Source organism: Coregonus lavaretus, assembly GCF_964263955.1.
Source record: "Coregonus lavaretus genome assembly, chromosome: 6".
NCBI lineage: Eukaryota > Metazoa > Chordata > Actinopteri > Salmoniformes > Salmonidae > Coregonus > Coregonus lavaretus.
Window position 1 is genome coordinate 27020152 of NC_139993.1, and position 18753 is coordinate 27038904.

The window sequence follows — 18753 nt, forward strand, 5'->3', positions numbered from 1 at the left end:
GACGATGGACGGGGCCATGTACCATCAAATCTTGGGTGAGAACCTACTTCCCTCAGCCAGGGCATTGAAAATGGGTTGTGGATGGGTATTCCAGCATGACAATGACCTGAGGGGGCACAGAGTTTGTGAGGAAGGCTGGAGGGGTATGCCCCCTGTCCGGAAGTTAGGGAATTTAGCATTTTTCTAACGCCTGAAACAGCTTTTTCCTGCAATCTAGAGCCATAATCATTATGTTTCATTCTATGTCAAAAAAATGTATTTTTCTATATATCTAAGCATACCTTTTGATCTGTCTGTATCCTCCTGTCTGGTGGTTCTTTTTTAAAGAAATGAAATATGCTTCTCTGCATCTCTGCTAAAATCTGGGTAAAAGATTGAAAGGAATATGAGTCTTATTCAGTACATTTAGCTATCGCTTGCTTTTCTAATGTCTACCAACCTTGCCAGCAGGCATGCCAGCTAAGATAGTTAGTCAAGCTAGCTACTCTAACTTGATTGATAGTTAAAGCCAACTTCATAAAATTGCTCAGTGGCAAGTAGTATTAAAGAGAAACAACTACAAATCTGAGGGGGCAGGTGCCCCTGCCCCTGTGCTCCCTATGAGCATGAAGCTTCTGGTTGTGTCACGACTTCTGCCGAGGCTGCCCCCCCCTCCTGGTTCGGGCAGGCTTCGGCATTCGTCGTCACTGGAGTACTAGCTACTGCCGATCCCATTCTCATCACTCCACTTGTCATGTCTTGTCAATCACACACACCTGGTGCTCATTCCCCTAATTAGTATGTGTACAAGTGTTCCCTGTGTTCCCCTTGTCTTTGTGAGTGATTGTTTTGTTGTGAGAGCGTGTAGCTCGGTTGAGCTACAACTCACTGTGTTATTGCCAAGTTGGATGTTTTCCCTTGTACAGTTTCGTTTGACGCTTGGGGCGTTTGATTTATGCAAACGGTTCAACTCTGGACTTTGGTATTTTACCTCCTGCGCCTGATTCCTTCTTTCACACCTCGTCACAGGTTGTATGGAGGACTGATGTCTTTCTGTTTCTTAACCTCTAAAGACATCAAGCTTGTCACCTCTTGTAAAACCTGCGGAACAGGAAAAAGCTTTATCTATTTCACGTTGTAACATGTATTGGATGGTAACGTGCATGGGAAAATGAATATAGCTGTCACAGAAACACGTTAACTTGATTAATTGTACCTCTGGGCTGTCAGTTAGCATCAGTTTCTTCAGGTTGACATACAATCTCTTGATCGTCACATCTTGATACGGGCAGAGAATAAATAACCTGGATCCTATTGACCTCTGATATAATTTTATGGACTACTCTCATTTCACTCTGAAACAGCCCCTGGATTAAATCATTTACAAAGAGTTTATGGAAAAATATGGAGGATACATCATGGGCATCAGGGAAAACAGAGCTCGCAAATGACATCAACGACCACAAGTAGGCCTACAATCCATCTTAGCTGTTGGAAAGAAGTTCACGTAAAACTGAGGGTAGAGTGGTTTGAATTGCAGAGGGAGAATCCAGTTTTCAATGATCTCCTTGTCAGAGATCAAAGTTATCTAGAGCCTTCAGTGACCAGATGCTGTTGACGATGCATTGTATGTAGTTACCCTTTAAGCACAGGGGCGTGTCGTAGAGGGTCAACGCTGTGAGGTTAAGACAGCCTGACAGATCCTCAATGTTCTTCCTAGTCCCCATGTTGTTATCATGGAGATGGAGAAGCTGGAGTCGTCTCAGGCTGTCCTAGAACACTACGCCAGCGAGGGAAAAGACAGATGGAAAACATCTAGCTCTGGTCCAGGGCGTTAGTGCTCGTTCCACCACTAGTGTACCTCATGAACACTAGTGGAGGAACGTGCACTAATGCCCTGGACCAGAGCTAGAATGCATCATGCTCACCTTCAATGTTCTACAAAATGTGGAACAAGTGTTCCACACATTTCACACACGTTGTTTCACACATTTAACACACGTTGTTCCACATAATGTAGAACTCCTTAAAAAAGGGTTAGAAGTCTGGCACATTCAAGGCATCCGTAAAACTCAAAGGCTGTGTCTCACTATATGGAACTATAGTGAATATGGTGCCATTTGGGACACATACAAGAGTACCATTTATCATGGCTACAATTAATATGCACAACTTCAAAGGTTTGGCTTTGCAGAGGAGGCAGACAGCAAGCAAGGTGCGTTTCTCACTTTGTTGTCATCTTTTATAAAATAAAATAAAAAGCTGCTATCATAAACTTTTGTCCAGTTTCAATAAAAGACAACCAACAGCTGTAGGTAATCGGGCTAGGGCTATTTACATGGCTGAAAGAAACGAACGGATGACTAAATGTTGAAAATAAATGTCTCTCTGAATGTAGGCTATGAATTGGACTGCATTCATCCTTGAACCTTTAGCATACACATTTCAACAAGCATCACAACTAGTCCTACACTAACTAGCCCAATTGCTTTGGTCTTGTGACGAGTACTGAGGATACGAAGAGGCAGGACGCAGACGCTGGAATCAACAATGTAAAGGTTTACTTAACACTGAGCAAGAGAACAACAAAGAGCGAGTACACGACAAGACACTAACAATCACACACAACACAACACTGAACAGTCCAGGGCTATATAGGGGTGGTGATGAGATGATGAGGTGCAGGTGCGCTGGAGGTGTTTAGGGTGCGTTGGGTTTCCATTCCGGTGTTGCCGAGGTGGTGCACTCAGACCGGTGGCTCAGTAGTCCGGCGAATCAGAGCACCGGAGGGGAGCAACGGGAGGAGAAAGTAGCCCCCCCCGGATGCGCGGCTCCTGCCGCAGGACGTCACCAGCCAGGAGGACGACCCAGAGGACGAGGAGCGGACCGGTCAGGGCAGCGACGTTGGAAGTCCCGAATTAGGTTGGGGTCCAGAACGTCCCCAGCCGGAACCCAGCTCCTCTCCTCAGGACCATACCCCTCCCAGTCCACCAGGTAACGGAGCCGTCCCCCACGGAACCTGGATTCCAGCATGTCCCTCACCACATACGCCGGACTCCCGTCAATGTCCAGGGGCGGAGGGGGCGTACCCTGGGGGACAGCATCTGCCAGAGGACCAGGAACCACCAGCCTGAGGAGAGACACATGAAAAGTGGGTGAGACACGGTAGTGAGGGGGAAGGAGCAGCCGGTACGATACCTCATTTATCCACCAGAGGACCTTAAACAGCCCCACAAACCGGGGGCTCCGTTTCTTGCAGGGCAGGCGGAGAGGGAGGTTTTTTGTGGACAGCCAGACACGATCACCAGGCTGGAATACGGGGGCCTCACTGCGGTGGCGGTCGGCTTGGTCAATCTGCCGATGAATGCCCCTCTGGAGATGGACATGGGCGGCATCCCAGACCTGTCCGGCCCTTCGGAACCACTCGTCGACAGCGGGAGCATCGGTCTGGCTGGGTGTCCAAGGGGCCAGGGCCGGCTGGTACCCCAGGACGCACTGGAAGGGAGTGAGCCCCGTGGAGGAGTGAACGAGGGAGTTCTGGGCATATTCTGCCCAGGGAAGAAACCTTGCCCACTCACCCTGGCGGTCCTGACAGTGGCAACGAAGAAACCTCCCCAGCTCCTGGTTCATGCGCTCCACCTGCCCATTTGACTGAGGCCTATACCCGGAAGTGAGGCTGGCCATGGCCCCGATCTTCTCCAGGAAAGCCTTCCACACTCGGGACGTGAATTGGGGGACAAGGTCCGAGACGATGTCCTCCGGAAGTCCATAATGCCGGAAGACCTGTTGGAACAGGACCTCAGCGACCTGGAGAGCAGAAGGAAGACCATTTAGTGGCAAAAAACGGTATGATTTGGAGAACCGATCTACGACCACCAGGATTGTGGTTAAGCCGTCAAAACGTGGGAGGTCGGTGACAAAGTGTATGGACCAAGGTCGCTGAGGCACTGGGAGAGGAACTAGTTTGACTGCCGGGGCGTTCCGAGGTGTCTTCGTTTGGGCACATACGGAACAGGAGTTGATATAGCGGAAGACATCAGTAGCCAAGGTGGGCCACCAGTATTTTTGTGAGAGAGAATGTAGGGTGCACATCATACCGGAGTGCCCTGCCGTAAGGGTGGTGTGCGCCCAGATCAGTAGGCGGTCACGGACCCTGGTGGGTATATACACGCGCCCCGGAGGGCCGTCGGCAGGCGCTGTGTCCTCCTGAGCCGCCAGGCGGATGTCTTCATCCACATCCCAAATGACAGGTGCCATGAGAGACGGAGGCAGAATAGGATCCCCCAGATCTTTCCTTTCTCCGGTATGGTGCATCCTGGGTCCTGGGTGCGTCAGCTTTCACATTCTGGGTCCTGGGTGGTAGGACAGAATAAACTGAAAGCGAAATTGGGCCCACCTGGCTTGACGAGAGTTCATCCGTTTCTCTGCTCGTATGTGCTCCAAATTCCGGTGGTCAGTGAGAATCCGGAATGGATTGACTGCGCCCTCCAGCCAGTGTCTCCATTCCTCCAGAGCGAGTACCACCGCCAACAGCTCCATGTCTCCAACTCCATAGTTCCTCTCTGCGGGGGTAAGCTTTTTCGAGAAAAAGGCACAGGGAAACATTTTCTCTGGCTTACCTTGCCGCTGGGAGAGGACCCCACCCACGCCCTCCTCAGATGCATCCACCTCCAGGATGAAAGGAAGGATGAGATGTATCTGAGTGTTTTAGGAGGGGCGCTGTGGTGAACCTCTCCTTCAGCCTCTTGAAGGCAGCGTCAGCCTCAGGGTTCCAGGCCAGCTTCTGAGGCCCACCCTTAAGGAGAGAGATGAGCGGGGCGGCTATGGAGCTGAAGGACCTGATGAAACGGCGGTAGAAATTTGCGAAGCCCAGGAAACTCTGTAGGCCCTTGATGGTGGTGGGGACTGGCCATGACCTGACGGCGTCTGTCTTCGCTCTTTCCATGAACACCCCCTGAGGACTGATCCTGTATCCCAGGAAGGAGATGGCCTGTTGGTGGAATTCGCATTTCTCCCCCTTCACCAACAGGCTGTGTTCCCGGAGGCGGAGTAGGACCGCTCTGACGTCCCTGACGTGCTCCTCGAACGTAGCCGAGTAGATCAGGATAACGTCGATGTACACCACCACCTGTCTACTCAGCATGTCTCGGAACACGTCATTGACGAAGGACTGGAACACGGAAGGTGTGTTGGCGAGGCCGTAGGGCATGACGCAGTATTCATAGTGGCCTGATTTAGTGCTGAATGCCGTCTTCCACACGTCTCCTTCCCAGATTCGGATCAGGTTGTGGGCACTCCTCAGCTCCAACTTGGTAAAGTACAGGGCCCCTCGCAGCTGCTCGATGGCCGACGGAACCAGAGGGAGGGGGTACCAGTACTTGGTGGTGACTGCGTTCAGCCCCCGGTAGTCAATGCACGGTCTCAGTCCTCCATCTTTTTTGACCACAAAGAAGAAGCTGGCAGAGGCAGGAGAGGTAGAGCGTCTGATGAACCCCCGTTTCAGGGTCTCCGTCACATACTTTATACATTCCCACGGGGGGGCAGTATAAAAAAAATATGTATTCACTAACTGTAAGTCGCTCTGGATAAGAGCGTCTGCTAAATGACTAAAAAAAAAAAATAAAAAAATAAATAAAAATAAAAATAATAAAAATTAAAAAAAAAAAATAAAAAAAAAAAAAAAAATACTTCTCCATGGCCTCAGTCTCCGCTATGGAGAGGGAGTAAATGCGACTCTTCTGGGGTTTTTGTCCCTCTAGCAGGTCAATGGCGCAGTCCCAGGGCGTGTGAGGAGGGAGACACTTAGCCTTGGAGGCAGAGAAGACATCGGAGAGATCTGCATACTCATGTGGAATGTTGGGCTGGAGGGCGGACTCCGCACTCTCCACTGACGTGGAACAACAAACCACCGGCAGGCACGTCCTCCGGCATGAGGGGGACCAGGCTGTGATCCTCTTGGTGATCCAATTGATGGTGGGGTTGTGTAGTCTGAGACAGGGTAATCCCAAGACAATCCGGTGAAGGGGGGACGTGATGATGTGGAAGGACAGCTCCTCGTGGTGCTCCGGTAGTGTGGGAATGGTGATGTGATGGGGAGAGTGACGTGCGTAATGGTGCCTGATCCAAGTGGTTTATTGTTCAGCGAGGTGACGTGTAGCGGAGAAGGCAGTGGCACGGTGGGCAACCCCCATTCAGAGATCAGCTCCCTATCTATAAGGTTCCCCGCTGATCCAGAATCTATCATTGCCGTGGAAAGCGAAGAGAAGGAAGAACCATTCACCGTTAGGGGAACTAAAAACAATGGTTTGGTGACAGGTGATGACGGAACACTCACGGAGCGGCAACGGTAGTCATACCGCCTAGATAGTGAGCCACCAGGAGATATGTGGTCCGTGGTGGTGTAGGGGGTGCTGCCCACCTCCATGGGTGAGGACTCGGAGGCAGGGCGGCTTCCATAGCTCAGATGGGGTGAGCGTTGAGGCTCCGGGAGGTGTTGGGGACGCTGTCGGTCTCTCAACATGTCGTCAAGACGAAAGGACGTGGCGATGAGGGTATCAAGGTCCATCTCGTCGTCCCGACATGAGAGTTCCGTCGTGATGTTCTCCCGTAAGCCTCTCCTGAAGGCCATGCGCAGAGCACGCTCATTCCAGCCGGAAGATGCCGCCACCGTGCGAAAGTTCAGGGCATACTCGCACGCGGCCCCCTCTCCCTGTTGTAGCCGGAGGAGACGCTCACCCCCATCCTTTCCCTCCGTGGGATGATCGAACACCGCCCTGAACCGAGCGAGGAAGGTGGAGTAGGGAAGCGTTGTGGCCTCACCTCCTTCCCAGACTGCCGTGGCCCAATCCAGCGCCTTTCCCTTCAGTAGCGAAATCCCCAGTGCTATCCTGGCTTGGTCCGATGGAGATGCCCCACGCTGACGCGGCAGATACAGTGAAACGGAGAGCAAAGCAAGATTGTCTCACCCAATATTCAAGAATGGCCTTTTCCCCTTTATTCAGATTACAACTTCTCACTTTCAGTTATTTGAAAATGAAATAATCTCCCAAATATCACTATTTCTAAAACAAGCCATAGAAAGTTGGTTGCAATTTCAATTTAATCCTCCAGAAACGACAGAACAAATAATGCAACAAATATTGTGGTTAAACTCAAATATACTAATTGACCCAAAAACTTTTTTTTGGGACAAAAATAAATAAAATAAAGGTATAATCTTCGTAAATGATATCATCGGTAGAACTGGTGGAGTGATGTCGCACATGCAGCTAACAAAAACATATGGAAATGTCTGCTCTACCCAAAATTACAACCAAATAATTGCAGCCTTACCGCAAAAAATTGAAGAGGAAAGTGGAAGGGGAAGAAAGTAAGGAACTTGTCTGTCAGCCTTGCATTAAAGAACATAATTGGTTAAGGAAAACTGTGATAAATAAAGGACCAAAGGATTGACAGCCGTCCCATATAGATTGCAAAATAGTTGGGAAGAGATTTTTGACGTACCGATCACATGGCATAGTGTTTATGGACAGATACGCAAATGACACCGGATTCAAAACTTAGAATCTTTCAATTTAAATTATTATATAAAATTCTTACTACCAATAGAATGTTATTTATATGGGGGATACAATCTTCCCAGCTCTGCAGATTTTGCTGCGAAGAGACAGAATCATTAGATCATTTGTTTTGGTACTGTCCATTTGTAGCTTGTTTTTGGACACAGGTCCAGGAATGGCTAAAGGATTGCAATATTTACCTGGAGCTAACCTTGCAGATAGCATTACTGGGTGATCTGAAAAGTCATAGTCAATCGATCAATAATATAATAATACTTTTAGCACAAATGTTTATTTTCAATTCACAATCTGTAGAAACAATGAGAATAGAAAGGTTCAGAATTTTTGTAAAACATCACAGTATAGTTGGAAAATATATGGCAAATAGAAATCCTATATGGATGGTGTTAAGAGATAGATGGTGTTGAATGGAGTTGAAGGATGGGACTAATAACAACTAACATCAAATAATAACAATATACATTTACATTTACATTTTAGTCATTTAGCAGACGCTCTTATCCAGAGCGACTTACAGGAGCAATTAGGGTTAAGTGCCTTGCTCAAGGGCACATTTACGTCATTTAGCAGACGCTCTTATCCAGAGCGACTTACAAATAGGTGCATTCACCCTATAGCCAGTGGGATAACCAATTTACACTTTTTTTTTTCTTTTTTCTTTTTTTTTGGGGGGGGGGGGGGGGGGGGGGGTGGAAGGATTACTTTATCCTATCCCAGGTATTCTTTAAAGAGGTGGGGTTTCAAATGTCTCCGGAAGGTGGTGAGTGACTCCGCTGTCCTGGCGTCGTGAGGGAGCTTGTTCCACCATTGGGGTGCCAGAGCAGCGAACAGTTTTGACTGGGCTGAGCGGGAACTATGCTTCCGCAGAGGAAGGGGAGCCAGCAGGCCAGAGTGGATGAACGCAATGCCCTCGTTTGTGTTTGGGACTGATCAGAGCCCGAAGGTACGGAGGTGCCGTTCCCCTCACTGCTACATAGGCAAGCACCATGGTCTTGTAACGGATGCGAGCTTCAACTGGAAGCCAGTGGAGTGTGCGGAGGACGGGGGTGACGTGAGAGAACTTGGGAAGGTTGAACACCAGACGGGCTGCGGCATTCTGGATGAGTTGTAGGGGTTTAATGGCACAGGCAGGGAGGCCAGCCAACAGCGAGTTGCAGTAATCCAGACGGGAGATGACAAGTGCCTGGATTAGGACCTGTGCCGCTTCCTGTGTAAGGATGTTGTAGAGCATGAACCTGCAGGATCGGGTCACCGCCTTGATGTTAGCGGAGAATGACAGGGTGTTGTCCAGGGTCACGCCAAGGCTCTTCGCACTCTGGGAGGAGGACACAACGGAGTTGTCAACCGTGATGGCGAGATCATGGAACGGGCAGTCCTTCCCCGGGAGGAAGAGCAGCTCCGTCTTGCCAGGGTTCAGCTTGAGGTGGTGATCCGTCATCCATACTGATATGTCTGCCAGACATGCAGAGATGCGATTCGCCACCTGGTTATCAGAAGGGGGAAAGGAGAAGATTAGTTGTGTATCGTCAGCGTAGCAATGATAGGAGAGGCCATGTGAGGATATGACAGAGCCAAGTGACTTGGTGTATAGGGAGAATAGGAGAGGGCCTAGAACTGAGCCCTGGGGGACACCAGTGGTGAGAGAACGTGGTGCGGAGACAGCTTCTCGCCACGCCACTTGGTAGGAGCGACCGGTCAGGTAGGACGCAATCCAGGAGTGAGCCGCGCCGGAGATGCCCAGCTCGGAGAGGGTGGAGAGGAGGATCTGATGGTTCACAGTATCAAAGGCAGCAGACAGGTCTAGAAGGACAAGAGCAGAGGGGAGAGAGTTAGCTTTAGCAGTGCGGAGAGCCTCCGTGACACAGAGAAGAGCAGTCTCAGTTGAATGACCAGTCCTGAAACCTGACTGGTTTGGATCAAGAAGGTCATTCTGAGAGAGATAGCAAGAGAGTTGGCTAAAGACGGCACGCTCAATAGTTTTGGAAAGAAAAGAAAGAAGGGATACTGGTCTGTAGTTGTTGACATCAGTGGGATCGAGTGTTGGTTTTTTGAGAAGGGGTGCAACTCTCGCTCTCTTGAAGACGGAAGGGACATGGCCAGCGGTCAAGGATGAGTTGATCAGCGAGGTGAGGTAGGGGAGAAGGTCACCGGAGATGGTCTGGAGAAGAGAGGAGGGGATGGGGTCAAGCGGGCAGGTTGTTGGGCGGCCTGCAGTCACAAGTCGCAGGATTTTATCTGGAGAGAGAGGGGAGAAAGAAGTCAGAGCATAGGGTAGGGCAATGTGAGTAGGACCAGCAGTGTCATTAGACTTAGCAAACGAGGATCGGATGTCGTCAACCTTCTTTTCAAAGTGGTTGACGAAGTCATCCACAGAGAGAGAGGAGGGGGGGGGGGGGGGGGGGGGGGGATTCAGCAGGGAGGAAAATGTGGCAAAGAGCTTCCTAGGGTTAGAGGCAGATGCTTGGAATTTAGAGTGGTAGAAAGTGGCCTTAGCAGCAGAAACAGATGAAGAAAATGTAGAGAGGAGGGAGTGAAAAGATGCCAGGTCGGCAGGGAGTTTAGTTTTCTTCCATTTCCGCTCAGCTGCCCGGAGCTCTGTTCTGTGAGCTCGCAATGAGTCATCAAGCCACGGAGCTGGAGGGGAGGACCGAGCCGGCCGGGAGGATAGGGGACACAGAGAGTCAAAGGATGCAGAAAGGGAGGAGAGGAGGGTTGAGGAGGCAGAATCAGGAGATTGGAGGGAGAAGGATTGAGCAGAGGGAAGAGATGATAGGATGGAAGAGGAGAGAGTAGTGGGAGAGAGAGAGCGAAGGTTGCGGCGGCGCATTACCATCTGTGTAGGGGCAGAGTGAGTAGTGTTGGAGGAGAGCGAGAGAGAAAAGGAAACAAAGTAGTGGTCGGAGACATGGAGGGGAGTTGCAGTGAGATTAGTAGAAGAGCAGCATCTAGTAAAGATGAGGTCAAGCGTATTGCCTGCCTTGTGAGTAGGGGGGGACGGTGAGAGGGTGAGGTCAAAAGAGGAGAGGAGTGGAAAGAAGGAGGCAGAGAGAAATGAGTCAAATGTGGACGTAGGGAGGTTGAAATCCCCCAAAACTGTGAGGGGTGAGCCATCCTCAGGAAAGGAACTTATCAAGGCGTCAAGCTCATTGATGAACTCTCCAAGGGAACCTGGAGGGCGATAGATGACAAGGATATTAAGCTTAAATGGGCTAGTGACTGTGACAGCATGGAATTCAAATGAGGAGATAGACAGATGGGTTAGGGGAAAAATTGAGAATGTCCACTTGGGAGAGATGAGGATTCCTGTGCCACCACCCCTCTGACCAGATGCTCTCGGGGTATGCGAGAACACATGGTCAGACGAGGAGAGAGCAGTAGGAGTAGCAGTGTTTTCAGTGGTAATCCATGTTTCCGTCAGCGCCAGGAAGTCGAGGGACTGGAGGTTAGCATAGGCTGGGATGAAGTCAGCTTTGTTGGCAGCAGAACGGCAGTTCCAGAGGCTGCCTGAGACCTGGAACTCCAGGTGTGGGGTGCGTGCAGGGACCACCAGGTTAGAGAGGCAGCTGCCACGCAAACTGTGTCCATAATAAATATAATAGGTTGTAGGTTGGGATCTTTTGTGAAAGAGCACAGTTAGAAAGATATTCATATAGAAGCAAACCGGATGGACATCATGAAAATGATCAGAGAGGTTGAGAGTAGAAGAAGTTCAGGAGAAAAAACAAAATAGAATTATTGTAAAATTGACTGTGTCCATAAAATGTAGATAGTAAGTATAAGCTGGAAGTAGAGGCCTAAGCATTGTTGTTCACTAGTTTACTCCAAGTAGGGAAAGGGTGGTGGGGTTGGAAAGTAATAAAGGGGAATATTTTTTTTTAAAGGATAGGTATGTGTATGTATGTATGTGTGTATGTATGTGTGTATGTATGTGTGTATATATGTATATACAGTGGGGGGAAAAAGTATTTAGTCAGCCACTAATTGTGCAAGTTCTCCCACTTAAAAAGATGAGAGAGGCCTGTAATTTTCATCATAGGTACACGTCAACTATGACAGACAAAATGAGAAAACAAATCCAGAAAATCACATTGTAGGATTTTTAATGAATATATTTGCAAATTATGGTGGAAAATAAGTATTTGGTCAATAACAAAAGTTTCTCAATACTTTGTTATATACTCTTTGTTGGCAATGACACAGGTCAAACGTTTTCTGTAAGTCTTCACAAGGTTTTCACACACTGTTGCTGGTATTTTGGCCCATTCCTCCATGCAGATCTCCTCTAGAGCAGTGATGTTTTGGGGCTGTCGCTGGGCAACACGGACTCCAAAGATTTCTATGGGGTTGAGATCTGGAGACTGGCTAGGCCACTCCAGGACCTTGAAATGCTTCTTACGAAGCCACTCCTTCGTTGCCCGGGCGGTGTGTTTGGGATCATTGTCATGCTGAAAGACCCAGCCACATTTCATCTTCCATGCCTTTGCTGATGGAAGGAGGTTTTCACTCAAAATCTCACGATACATGGCCCCATTCATTCTTTCCTTTACACGGATCAGTCGTCCTGGTCCCTTTGCAGAAAAACAGCCCCAAAGCATGATGTTTCCACCCCATGCTTCACAGTAGGTATGGTGTTCTTTGGATGCAACTCAGCATTCTTTGTCCTCCAAACACGACGAGTTGAGTTTTTACCAAAAAGTTCTATTTTGGTTTCATCTGACCATATGACATTCTCCCAATCCTCTTCTGGATCATCCAAATGCACTCTAGCAAACTTCAGACGGGCCTGGACATGTACTGCCTTAAGCAGGGGGACACGTCTGGCACTGCAGGATTTGAGTCCCTGGCAGCGTAGTGTGTTACTGATGGTAGGCTTTGTTACTTTGATCCCAGCTCTCTGCAGGTCATTCACTAGGTCCCCCCGTGTGGTTCTGTGATTTTTGCTCACCGTTCTTGTGATAATTTTGACCCCACGGGGTGAGATCTTGCGTGGAGCCCCAGATCGAGGGAGATTATCAGTGGTCTTGTATGTCTTCCATTTCCTAATAATTGCTCCCACAGTTGATTTCTTCAAACCAAGCTGCTTACCTATTGCAGATTCAGTCTTCCCAGCCTGGTGCAGGTCTACAATTTTGTTTCTGGTGTCCTTTGACAGCTCTTTGGTCTTGGCCATAGTGGAGTTTGGAGTGTGACTGTTTGAGGTTGTGGACAGGTGTCTTTTATACTGATAACAAGTTCAAACAGGTGCCATTAATACAGGTAACGAGTGGAGGACAGAGGAGCCTCTTAAAGAAGAAGTTACAGGTCTGTGAGAGCCAGAAATCTTGCTTGTTTGTAGGTGACCAAATACTTATTTTCCACCATAATTTGCAAATAAATTCATAAAAAATCCTACAATGTGATTTTCTGGATTTTTTTCTCTCAGTTTGTCTGTCATAGTTGACGTGTACCTATGATGAAAATTACAGGCCTCTCTCATCTTTTTAAGTGGGAGAACTTGCACAATTGGTGGCTGACTAAATACTTTTTCCCCCCACTGTATATATATATATATATATATATATGTATGTATGTATGTGTATGTGTGTATATATATACAGTGGGGAGAACAAGTATTTGATATACTGCCGATTTTGCAGCTTTTCCTACTTACAAAGCATGTAGAGGTGGCTCTCCCTTAGACACCAATGCGATAGCGGTTGGGTCTGGTCTAGTTCATTTGAATATATATGAACGAGAAAAAATGAGGAGGTGGGATGTCTCGCATCCTCTTCCGTCTCTGATTGTAGTGACACATTGTATCCCTCGGGCATGCTAATAACCATGTGACTAAACCCGGAAACGAGGCAGATGACAACACTGCAGCAGTTTCGAGTCAGAGCATTTCAATTTCAATCAATTTCATATCCACAAGAAGTGAATAGGCAAAAGTTAAAAGGTGAATGACGCAAATGTAATGTTAGTTATTCTGTGGACGCCCCGTTTCGTATGCATTAGACCACTTAAATTAGTTTGAGCCATCCTGATTTATGTGCTGATTATGGATCAGTTTTGCCCTTTGAATCACATTGAATAAGATTACATGGACAAGGAGGACCTTGTCCTAGATACATACGGCCCCTAATTTCACTGAAGCATTTCACTTTGACTGAATTGAACTTCTCTCTCAGGAAATGGAGGCGCAATACTGTACTCTCTGCAACGGCTGGAAGACATCTATGGGAAGGCGCTTGGTGGATACAGGGTCCTTCTGATTCATGCAGGTATAATCGTTCATTCATCATACATGTTTTACTGTGAAAATTACATTCTAAAACTGTATATTAGTTGGCAATTATGTAAAAGTGATATAAATGTAAGATAGGCCTATATTATTGAAAATAATTATGCAAGCACTACTGTAAGTCTACTGTAGGTCACATTGGATAAAAGTGTCAGCTAAATAGCATATATTATTGAATGTTTTCAAATAACAGTGATTTTCCTAGGTGGATTCAGTCAGTGCTTGCCCAATGCCAGTGCCCTGGGGGAAATCTTTACCAGATGCTGGAGATCAAACTAGTCGTGTTTGTGTATTTCCCCAAGCACATGAAATTGGGTGTGCTGGTGACCAGTGCGGATTGCATAGAGCTCTACAGCATAACAGAGGATGGGAACATCAGGTTTGACATGTCTGGGTTCACTGCTCTAGCCCGTCCCTCCCCCATCTCCATCGGAACAACCCAGCCCAGTCTTCGTGCTGGACCAGAAGGAGAAGTCTGTATTGGCCGACATGGATTACAGGACCTGCCTCCATTTTCTGCACAAACCTAGCGTCAAGAAGATGCACGAAAATGGTGCTGTGTGTAAGAGCCAGGATAGCTGTGTGTCTCTTCTAAGTGATGCTGAGTTTGTGTACGCAGGCAGTACATATTATGTAGATTACAACCAACAACACTGCAAATGTCAGCAAGCAGGAGAGCAGCCTGGTGGAGATGCATCAGAAGATCTTCCACCACCTTAAGGGAACCCTGCTCAACCTGGTGGCTCTCAAAGTTTTATCACATCAGCACCACCACTGAGTACCTCTTTATGCACTCCCTCTGCGTGAACCGGGAGGGCCAAACCGGTATTGCTACCATCACCTTCGGCATCGAGGACGACCTCAAGAAGGGCGTGGGGGCCCCTGGGAATATGGAGGTGTGGAACCTGTTCGGGGCCAGTTTGGTGGAGTGCCTGGCCAAGTGGGGCCTGAGTCCCGAGAGCCTGAGGTTCTCTGGTAACACATTGAGTTGAAGTCTTTGGAACACCTGTCTCTTCCCTGTGTGCCCGGACATGCGCGACTCGTTCTGACTCTGGAGATGCTGCAGCCGGGCGGGTCCACTGTCACATTGCCCCCAGGCACCAAGCTGATGTCTCTACAGGAGGCCCTGCAAAAAAACCTGGAGGAGATGCTTAAGTACAGGAAGAAACTAATGGAGGATGTAGAGATGAAGAAATGGAGCTGACTGTGATTGAGCTATAGTGATAGCTAAGCTACTATTGATTGTAATACCCATTATGCCTTTGTAATCATGAATGGAATGATTGTGTGTTAAATTGAACTGAAGTAGGGATACAATGTGGTGGGTATTTGATAGCATTCAGATACAATGGTTGGATCAGCTGTTTGATACATAAACGGGAGATTTGGATGTAGATAATTTTTGTTACAAAGATGCTATTTCTGTAGTATATTTTAAAAAATGGTCTATGTTGAAATGACATGGTAGTGACAATCCATTTTGTAATAAAGACAGAAAATATTTGAAAGTTGTGTTGTGTGTCTCTTCATTGTCCTATGCTGGTATGGGACATGTTCCTCCGAATTAAAATAGATTCTGGTACTGTGCTCTATTTTAGAGCAAGTGTAAGGGACAGCGCTTGACATCCTATACAGCAGTGCAGGGCCAGCTCTAGCCTTTTGGGGGCCCTAAGCAAGATTTGGTTGGGGGGCCCCCCACCAAGCAAGCAAAGTTTTTTGGTGGCCTCGCTCTTGACAGCAGAGATAACGTTTTAAAGTTAATTTCCTACAATTCTACACATTTTGCCATGGGGCGTAGAGAAAAGTTAGCAATTTTATAACAACTTTCATGCAATTCAACTTATTTTACCAAGGTGCAGATATAATGTTCTGCAGTTTTAAAGCTAATTTCCTGCAATTCTACACATGACTTATTCCATGTCAATGATATCTGAGTGAGAGTGACTAACAAAATCAATATGGGCCACCTGGAGGTCAGGGCCCCTGGGCACGTGCCCTGCTTGCCGGTCGGTAATTCGGCCATGATTACCACAAGTTTAGCAAACTGACTAATTGTCAGCTGACATGGCTAATTGAGTGACTGTCAGTGACTGACAAAACAAGAGGAAAACTGCTGATGCACTACCAAATGTTGCTTATCCCTGGAGCCGGCTCTGCAGCAGTGTTTCCCAACTCCAGTCCTTGAGTACCCCCAACGGCACACCATTTTGTTGTAGCCCTGGACAAACTCACTTGATTCAACTTGTCAACTAATCATCAAGCCCTGGATGAGTTGAGTCAGGTGAGTTTGTCTGGGCGGGGCTTACAACAAAAACGTGTGCTGTTGGGGGTACTCGAGGACAGGAGTTGGGAAACAATGCTACACAGTAATGTATAGGTAGTGGCCTATCGGAATGCATACAGAGGCAAGTATATAGTGGATGATGTCATGCTGGCATGATTGTTTGGTTTCCCCAGAGAGAATATCAGATATCCACCACAAGAACGATTATGTCACATTGGACTGGCACATAGTCTGGCAGCTTTAGGATTAATAGATGAACTGGAAGGCATTAGCAAAATTCCATTCCTCAGCTCTATGTAAATACTTCTACTAAATCACTGCAAGGTACTGTTCTGTGGTCAAGTTGTCACTTGTCAAAATTTAAGACAATGTCCTTGCACTTCTGACAACATTGTTTTGTTTTCAGGCCATCAAGCAGTTGACAACATCAACATTGAAAACTGACTGATGGCTTGGGCTGGAAAAATGAAAGGTAATGGCCATCTGCTGTTTGAAAAGAGCAGTGGACACACAACACACAGAGAGAGATCAGTTGTCATAGTGGTCAGGTATTCCTCTCAGAGATGTTTTATTTTTAGCACACTGCCATGATCCAGCTTTATCTGGCCCTACTCTATTGTGACAGAGATAAGGATAGTGTTACTGTTTCACTCCTCTGTTCCACCAAACAAAACAACAACGTATACAGGAAGAAAAGTACAGTTCAATGGGAAATTATAAATCAAGACCACCTCAGACATGTACAGGTAATGGGTTGTTGTCTTTGAGTGTTTTATGCTGCCTGTCAGGTTGTATATCTCTTACCATTTTTTTTGCACTGACATTCTTGCACTGGCTCTATAGTGCATTCTGAAAATATTCAGACACCTTGACTTTTTCCACATTTTGTTACGTTGCAGCCTTATTCTAAAATTGATACTTTTTTTAATGTCTACACACAATACCACATAATGACAAATCAAAAACAGGTTTTTAGACATTTCTGCAAATGTATATATTTAAAAATCCATGAAATATCACATTTACATAAGTATTCAGACCCTTTACTCAGTACTTTGTTGAAGCACCTTTGGCAGCGATTACAGCCTTGAGTCTTCTTGTGTATGACGCTACAAGCTTGGCACACCTGTATTTGGGGAGTTTCTCCCATTCTTACATTTACATTTTAGTCATTTAGCAGACGCTATTATCCAGAGCGACTTACGGGAGCACATCGACAGATTTTTCACCTAGTCGGCTCGGGGATTAGAACCAGCGACCTTTCGGTTACTGGCACAACGCTCTTAACCACTAAGCTACCTGCCGCCCCTAGGATTAAATGTCAGGAATTGTGAAAAACTGAGTTTAAATGTATTTGGCTAAGGTGTATGTAAACTTCCGACTTCAACTGTATTAATGCATTAATTGGACATATAATATGTTTAACAAGTTAATTCAATGTTTTCTCCCTTGTTTCCATAGTGAGTAATGAATTGCAATTTGCTGTAAGTTTTATAAGAATTATTCTATCCATTGGCCTTTTCATACAGTGAATGTGATGCATGGAGTAATTTCATGGTGTTACCACATGATGGAGTCACATCAAATATCACACATTATTTTGCACTCCTGCTAAAATGCCTAGAGTGTGTCCAGTCCTGGGGTTTCAGGGGATCAGCAGTACAGATTTAGCCAGGTCCCTGATCTGTTTGTGCTATCATGTCAACTCCTTGTCACTCATTGTCATGCAAACACTCTGCTCAAACACTACAAGCATCCCCTGGATGACTCCCCTTGCAATGAGTACTCCCAGCCTGGAGGAGATGAGTGGAGGAGAACGGGATCACTGGGGTACTCTGACATCAAACCCCATCTCGGGCCAAAGATATTCACTGACTGACTAATGTTCTCTATCTGATGATATACACTATATATACAAAAGTATGTGGACACCCCTTCAAATTAGTGGATTCGGCTATTTCAGCCACACCTGGTGTATAAAATCGAGCACACAGCCATGCAATCTCAATAGACAAACATTGGCAGTAGAATGGCCTTACTGAAGAGTTGAGTGACTTTCAACGTGACACCGTCATAGGATGCCACCTTTCCAACAAGTCAGTTCGTCAAATTTCTGCCCTGCTAGAGCTGCCCCGGTCAACTGTAAGTGCTGTTATTGTGAAGTAGAAACATTTAGGAGCAACAACGGCTCAGTCGTGAAGTGGTAGGCCACACAAGCTCACAGAACAGGACTGTCGAGAGCTGAAGCGCGTAAGAATTGTCTGTCCTCTGTTGCAACACTTCATACCGAGTTCCAAACTGCCTCTGGAAGAAACGTCAGCACAAGCACTGTTCGTTGGGAGCTTCATTAAATGGGTTTCCATTGCCAACCAGCCGCACACAAGCCTAAGATCACCATGCGCAATGCCAAGTGTCGGCTGGAGTGGTGTAAAGCTCGCTGCCATTGGACTCTGGAGCAGTGGAAACGCGTTCTCTGTAGTGATGACTCAATCTTCACCATCTGGCAGTCCGATGGACGAATTTGGGTTTGGCGGATGCCAGGAGAACGCTACCTGTCCGAATGCATAGTGCCAACTGTAAAGTTTGATGGAGGAGGAATAATGGTCTGGGGCAGTTTTTCATGGTTCGGG

The 18753-nt window shown here is 47.2% G+C and overlaps 1 pseudogene across 1 annotated transcript in view; it reads left to right on the top strand.

Moving 5' to 3' along the window:
- Window positions 1-1715: 1715 nt before the first annotated feature.
- Window positions 1716-18753, top strand: part of LOC311130993 (fucose-1-phosphate guanylyltransferase-like) — a 34228-nt pseudogene continuing 17190 nt past the window's right edge. Inside the window, exons 1-3 of the transcript in view lie at window positions 1716-1812; window positions 13727-13819; window positions 14045-14814. The product of the transcript in view is annotated as a fucose-1-phosphate guanylyltransferase-like (transcript). The remainder of the gene's footprint in view (window positions 1813-13726; window positions 13820-14044; window positions 14815-18753) is intronic.